This window comes from Neomonachus schauinslandi, chromosome 12, assembly GCF_002201575.2.
Source record: "Neomonachus schauinslandi chromosome 12, ASM220157v2, whole genome shotgun sequence".
Taxonomy (NCBI): Eukaryota; Metazoa; Chordata; class Mammalia; order Carnivora; family Phocidae; genus Neomonachus; species Neomonachus schauinslandi.
Window position 1 is genome coordinate 47,008,026 of NC_058414.1, and position 7,981 is coordinate 47,016,006.

At 37.1% G+C, this 7,981-nt stretch overlaps 1 non-coding gene across 1 annotated transcript; it reads right to left on the reverse strand.

Annotated features, from left to right (window-relative positions):
* Positions 1–457: 457 nt before the first annotated feature.
* LOC123326435 lies at positions 458–609 on the reverse strand. The gene has a single exon (XR_006541095.1). It is a non-coding gene; the product is annotated as a small nucleolar RNA SNORA57 (small nucleolar RNA).
* Between the last annotated feature and the right edge of the window lie 7,372 nt (positions 610–7,981).

The following is a 7,981-nucleotide window of genomic DNA, read 5'->3' on the forward strand; positions in this document are numbered from 1 at the left end:
ACAATACATCTTAGATGAGCTCTCTATTTTTCAATGCCACATCACCAGCTGCTGAAAGGAATCACGTATTCATGTAAACTGTTAATCGTTGTAAAGTCATGACCATCTACTCAAATGCCCCTTCCCCCAATATCACCCAGATCCTAGCAAATGCCTCTGGTCAATAACTTCTCCAACCTTGTCCGAAAACTTCTAACTCTGCACTTTGTTCAAATTCTGCCAAGAGAATTTAAATCCCAAAATTATCCTCAATTTAGCACTACAAAGCCTATCTACCTATTCAAATTGCTCCCTTCTCTCCCTCATCCCCTCTTTCTCTATAGAAGGTATTACTGCTGGTCAAAGTTAACTCACACTCCATGTCTTGGAACCTATTCAATTCCACATTTTTAGGTACCCATCAAACATCCCTTTACTTTCTGAAATTTTGCTATGTTTTTGTTTTTGTTTTTGTAACCCGTGTCCTGATGCTTGAGGATATAACTGGTGGACTGAAAGCCGTGGGTACCAAAGACATGGTGTGGAGGGGGGCTGGAGCCCTTTCTCTTTGCTTCAATACATTATGGGGGCAGGGACCACACAACATTTCACCCCCATCAAGAAAAGAAGGAAGGAGAGTACACTTTTTTCTTTTCTTTTCTTTTCTTTCTTTCTTTCTTCTTTTTTTCTTTCTTTCTTCTTTTTTTTTTTTTTGAGAGAGAGAGTGTGTGCATGAGACAGGGGGAGGGGCAGAGGAAGAGGGAAAGAGAGCATCTTAAGCAGGCTCCAAGCCCAGCACAGAGCCCCAAGCCCCACACAGGCTGGATCATGACCCTGAGATCATGACCTGAACCAAAATAAAGAGCCTACACTTAAGCGACTGAGCCATCCAAGCAACCCAAGGAGAACACACTTTCTAATCATTTGGACTTCTCATAGATATTTAGACATGCTTAAAAAATAGCCATCTTAGAAAAGCTCCTTCAAACTTCCATTATTCTCCAGAAACAATTCTTTTTTTTTTTTCAAACCTTCATACACAAACTTTTTCAATGAGTCACTCCCCGTCTCCATTTCCTGAGCTCCTACTCACTCCTTAACACATTTTCACCTGGGTTTCACCCCAGTCACCATGGCAACACATCTTTAGCTAAAATCACCAATGATCTCCTTGTGTTCAAATCCACTGGATATTTTTCATTCCTCATCTCAACCTCTCAGCAACATCTGGCAGGGATGATTACATTGTCTTTCTTATAGGATGTTCTTCCCTAGTCTTTGGAATACCACAGATTTCTGCTATTGTTTTCCTCCTCTGTGACAATTCATTTTCACTCTTAATATCCCAACTATTCCAATATACTCTAAAGATATTAAAATTCATCAAGATTTGTTCCTAAATTATCTTTTTCTCACTCTACATTCTTTTCCCAGGGATTCACATCTACTTCAAAGAAATCAATTACAATCTGTATCACCAAATTTATATCTTCTTCCCAGTTTGCTCTCCCATCTCTTTATTCACGTTAGCCAACTAGTCACTCAAGAGTTATGCTTGGATGAATGAAAAGAGTACAGTTTTCACATGAGAGTAAAATAATCATGATTTCTAAATACATCTTTGTAAGTGTTTTTATTGTCCTTTTTTTGACTACCTTCCCTCAAGACCCAACTCATTCTAAATTAACTGTAATGAATTTCTTATTCTCTTACTCTCATCTTCTATAGCAGCCTACTATGTGCTTCCTGCCCATCTCTCTTCTAGCACTGCCCATAACCCATGGTTTTATAATTTCTACATCCATGAGTCTTCCTCTAACCCTCAATTTAGGAGCTACTTAATGTCAGGCCCAGGTTCTAGTCATAATTTTCTTTTCAGAACCTAGTACTCTTATGTATGAGAGATGCTCAAAACTTTTTAAATGAATAACTGAATGCCAAGAGACCAGTAAATTGTGATCTGAGGTTTTCAAAGAGATATTAATAGATGCTCCCAAAAGAAGGTATTCTGTGATCAAATAAGGTTAGGGAAATTTGTACTAAATCTGACTCCTAGAGATTCCAACATACACTTGCATATGAAGAACTGTTAAGAAGTCCTTAAAATAGAAAACTATTTAATTTTGCTTAATGTTTAGATAAGGAAACCTTTCTTGCCCTTTTCTTCTTTTAACAGACATAATAGCATTCCTCAAACAATTTTTCCTTATGTCTTAACACAGTTTGGATTTTGACTCATTAAGATCAGCAAAACAAATGTTAAAGAAACAGCATGTGCACATTCTCTTTATCCAGGATGCTCCCCAAAGTAAGACATAGGTGCTAATTCCAATATAGCTTTGACACTTAGTAGTAGAGAAAAGATTTTGATCAATATCATACTCCCACACTATTGACATATACACCAAATCTTTTTTTTCCTTAAAGATTTTTATTTATTCGAGAGTGCACACACACACACACACAAGAAAGAGAGAGAGCACAGAGGGAGAGGGAGAAGCAGGCTGAGCAAGGAGCGCAATGTGGGGTTGGATACCAGGACCTGGTATCATGACCTGAGCCAAAGGCCTAACCGACTGAGCCACTCAGGCACCCCAACATATACACCAAATCTAACAGAATCTTACTGCTTTCTTTTTTTTATAAAGTTTCTAATTTTAAGAATTAGAAAACACTGTCTAACCATAAAGGATAGCAATATTATTATAGTCACATTGAAATCCTTGTTTTGTTTTGTTTTGCTTTGCTTTGAAAGCGTTCTTACAAAGATAATACAGTTACCTGAACACTAAATGTACCACCAAGCAGTTATGCAAGTAGCTTGAATGATAAAAGCATTAATAGTTCTAAAATATAATTTCCACATGAAGGTCAAAATCCTTTACCACTTCGCCTTCACTATGAAGTCTGATGGAGTTTGGAGTACATTCAAAAAACCAGGAACCCAAACACAACAATACTCCTGCTCTGAATAGCTGTTATGTTATGCTTTCTTCAGTGGGTGACAGGGAAGGAACCTCTATTTGCCAAATAGAAAGTTCTGACATATGGGGTGGCAAATAACATTATGTAACGATAAAGCACCCATCCTGGTAACCAGAACTCTTATTAAGAACAACAGGATAGCAAAGTGACTCATCAGCTTGTGTGCTCTGTTTCAATTCTAGTAATTTGGAACAAGTGTGGGGAAGTTACAAGTTGTTTATGTGCAACCCAAAATGACAGGCAACACAAGTTACTAAGCAACATTAAGTCCTTGCATTTTTCTAATCTTTAAAAGCTGCCACAAATTGAATAATCCTGTAATATAAAGGTAAGGGGAATAGCAATGTGGGAGTCATGTTTCTGACTGAATGAAATGTTTTGCTCAAATTCTGATTCACCATGAGTTCATCTGTCTTGGTTTTAGGACTACTTCAGGTGTATAATCCTCCTCTGCTCACTGTCAGCACCAGAAACTTGTTCTATAATGAAAAAAAGGATAATGGAGGGCAGGTCTGTGGAAGTGGTTCTTATGAGTCTTGAAACCGGTTTGTTCCCCGGTCAATAGGACCTCTGTTCTTCTCTATTTCAGCTCTTTGTCTCTTTCATAGCACTTATTACAAGAACAACAATAAATCATGTATTTGCTTCCTCGTTCGGGTGTGTGTGCTTCTGTCTGTCTTTGTCTTTCACTGAAGTACCTTGAGTTTTGTAGGAATTTGTCCCTTATCTTACCCTTTCCTTTCCTGAGCCTGGCACATTGCCTGAAACAAAGTAGCCCATCGATAACTAAAGAATGAAATCAAATAAAGCACAGGATCATGGTGTTAGTAGTTCTGTTTCTTAAGGTAAAAGTTTTAATAACTGTGTTTATTCATATGAACCTTCAAATTTCCCAGAAGTAGCTGAGCATTACTTGGGATCACTAAAATACAATGTTAAGAAAAGCAGGCAAGCGAGAATTCCCCAGTCTTTATTTCTTTTCATTAAGTAACCAGCGAAGGGATTCCTTGGTCAAAAGCCCAGGAAAAAAAAAAAAAAAGGTTTCCTTACATTTTCTGTCTCAGCAGAACAAGTTGCTGAATAAACTACAAACTCATCTTTTGTGCTTGAAGTTCTGTTTTCAGGTCAAGGATCCTGAAATGCTCTTCCACAGGACCTCCACTTCTTCCTCCTTTCCAGTTCATATGATTCAAAGGGAGGCAATCTAGGCAATAACAGATTTCCTCATACAAGAGATCATCTTTTTCCCAGTCTGCATAGGTACAAATAGGAGAAGAGTCGATATAGATGAAAACAGAATATCAGTTTATACATTAAATGGATGATGGCTGTGACTACCTCTTAAGATGGTCAGAGGAAAACAAATGAAAGGCCTCACATTATGGTGATAGCTAAAGGGAAGAGAACTGATATGTCTAAGGGCTGATTGTGCGCCAACCACTCTCCTGGAAGTATTTGCACGTGTTATCTAATTTATCTTTGTTACCAGTTACCATTTTTTTTAATAATTCAATAAAAACCTTTTGGGCAAAATAATAAATAGAGATGACCCTATAAAGAAGATATTTACTGCAACATTTAATAGGCTGTAGGAGTCTCGTATTTTATTAATATAAAACTAGAATGAAAACAGCTTTTAGATTTTACTTAGAACATTTTCTTTGCTACTGGCACTTTACTTTTTACCTGAAACAACATCCTAAATAAATAGAAAATACTAAATAGCTATTATTTCTGGGTATTTATTATGTTCCTTCCGTTCTAAGCCTCTTATACACATGATTAAATCACATAATTCAATGAAGTGGATATCATGTTCATTATCCCTATTTTACAAAGAGAAATGTAAACCAGAGAATTTAAGTTACTTGCTCAAAGTCATGCAAGTAGTAAAGATTTGAGCACAGGCAATTTGAAGGCAAAGAATAAATGTTAACCCCTATATCGCAGTGCCTAAGGAAATGGTGAAATTCAAATGAGCATCTGTGCATACTGAGAAATTTTAGATGGAGTTGATTTCTCCACACCTTTAACCACAATCCCATCATCACGAACATTCTATAAAGAAAAAGAAATATTATAAAGGAAGGTCCAGCTATTTCACTGGGTTACTCTCATCCTGAGATAACTTTATTGATGGAACTCCAGAGGGATCTTAAATAGCTACCACACATCTCCACATCTTATCACTGCTGTTCTTCCCCTGGTTATAACTGCATATTTGACAACTTATTTGCATGGATTAGAAAGAGAATAAAGTAGGAAAAAAAGAGTAAAATAGAATTATTTGACCTAAGATGATACTTTTAATAAAAATACTGTATTTGGGGGCGCCTGGGTGGCTCAGTTGGTTAAGCGACTGCCTTCGGCTCAGATCATGATCCCAGGGTCCTGGGATCGAGCCCCACATCGGGCTCCCGGCTCAGCAGGAAGCCTGCTTCTCCCTCTCCCACTCCCCCTGCTTGTGTTCCTGCTCTCGCTGTCTCTGTCTCTGTCAAATAAATAAATAAAATCTTAAAAAAAAAAAATACTGTATTTGGAAAGCCCTATAGCCATGCCCATCCAGTGCACACTGTTATAATGTTTGAATACTTAATGAAAGAAATCTACATATCATTAATAACTAAAATCCAAATTATCCCATAAACTGAAAATATTTCTTTGGGGGACGGAGAGTAGGGATTGATTTTCCCACCATTATCCATTTTTTCATTTTCCTCTAATGGTAGTCAACTTTCTAATGTCTGTTCCTGATAGGACTCAATATTTATTAGCTATGACTAAATCAAAATCTTCTCAGGACTTTTCCTCAAAGAAAATGAGAATTCAAGAAACAATTTTTCAAAAGCACCATTTCACAACTTCATTCTACTGGCCGACAAAAGCAAAACATCTTTGATGAACCATTTATTCTAATACTTGCTTTTTCCCCCCTCAAGATACATTAGTACCAGAAATCAGGTATTGTTACAAATTTCAATATTGTAGTCTGGAATAGTCATCTGTTGTATTCCAAAATATTGTCTCCTATATTCTAAATATGCAATACCACAGGGGGTGGTAAATATCTTTTGAGTAATTTTATACAAATTAGGAGTTCACCTAATTAAAATATACTATCTGTCTCAGACCATGTAACTTGCATTTGAAAGACCAGTCTCTAGTCTTTTGGGGGGTAAAAACTATGGAATTGGAACTATAGATCCCTCAGGAAACTGAATTAGAGCTTTGAATTCAGTATTTTTTGAGCTTTACTATTGTATTAGACATAACGCTCAGCACTAACATTCCAAAGATAAATAAGGCTTGGTTTCCTTCCTCAATGCAGAAAATAGGTTATTTCAGTCCTCTCTGGCATATTCAATAATAAAGGCAAGCACGAGTTGCAGCGGAACAACAGAAAAGGACAGTTGGGCCAGTGGTAGACTCCAAATAGAATCCTGGAAGGTTGTGATGCTAGAACAAAAGCTTAAAGATCCATCATAAGGTGAAACACTAATGGAGTAAGGACAGAGGAATCCGGGTGTCAAGAAAGAAATCACAGAGACAGGTGTAAGCAGAGACAAAAGAGGTAAACAAATAGCATGAATTGTAGAGGGTTATAAAAGCCAGTAAGAGTTAACAAGTAGACTTGGAGCCTTTGGGTTAAAAGCATGGGCTCTAGAGCCAAATTTCTGCTTCATACCCCAGCTCCAAAACTACTAATATCGAACTGCGGGTAAGTCCTTTATCCCTCTTGTGCCTCAGTTTGTTCCTCTATAAAATGGAATGCAGATAATAGGATTATCCTATAAGGGTATTGTCAAGATTAAAGTGCAAGATGCTTATACAAGCAACTGGTACGTGGCAAGCACTCAACAAAAGTTCCCGTCATTATTTTCAAACTGTAAGGGGAAGAGAGCCAAAACACCACATTCAAAAACCAACCCTTGAAGTTAATTGTCCTAACTCTATTCCTAACCTCAACTTGCAGTGTCACAAGTGACAAGAGACATGACAAAGAATCAGGGCTGACAATGTAAATGTATTTGCAAAGCTCCATCAAAGTTCATCAACTTTCCTTATGGAGCAGATATATTTATACTCTGATTTTGAAGGTAATAACTTTTGTGCTCCTTGCTCTGTAGTGATTGGCATATTGCCAATAAAAAATAACAGAGTCAAGGACATTGTGTTTCAAACTTACAAGGCAATACAGATTCCCTGTTCAAGACAAATCCTTCATTTCAAATTGTTGACTCAGATAATACTTAAAAAAGAATTTCAGCTGTTTAAATTTAGCATGCTGAGAAAGACCAATCTTAAAATATTGTTTGGCGTTATGCCCGTAACATTTTCATTTTATTCCTTGTTAGTGTTTGTCTTCTGTGATAAGAAGACAAGTGACAGTAATCACGTTATTCTCCTTAACACTTCAGATTTTACCTACATGAACCATTTTGTTTTTATCCTCACCAGTTAAAGATGGTCTTTCATTTCCTGGCAAATTTTCAGAAAGTGATTATGCAAGAACCAGTGATACTTCCACACACTGTTTTACCTCTTTGGTCATCATCAGGCCTTTCAGCCCCCACGTTCCTTTGAATCATCACTTTTACTCTTTAAAAAAAAAAAGTGTAAAGGAGATTATCTGAAGACAAGCCTAATCTAATTTTTATATTCAGACCTTACAACTACTTAAAGAGATGATTTAAATCTGTGCTTTATCTATCTATCCCACATTCGGTCCAAAGAGTTTGTTTTTTAGCATCCCTCAGGACACAGTATCTGGACAATTTCTCATACCAGTCTCCCACCATGATAAACCTCCTCTTATTTTCCTTTTATCCCTCTTGGTTTTTGGGTCTTTCAACTTCTCTCCTCCCATATTAACTCCATCATTTTCCTTCCTGACAAAGATGTCCCCAGCCTCATTCTCATGGTTCATGAAGCCAGAGAAGAACACTGAAATTAGAAGAGTTGAGTATGCCATGTTTGGATTTGGGGTCAATTCAAGTTTTAATTTGGAGAGATCCAG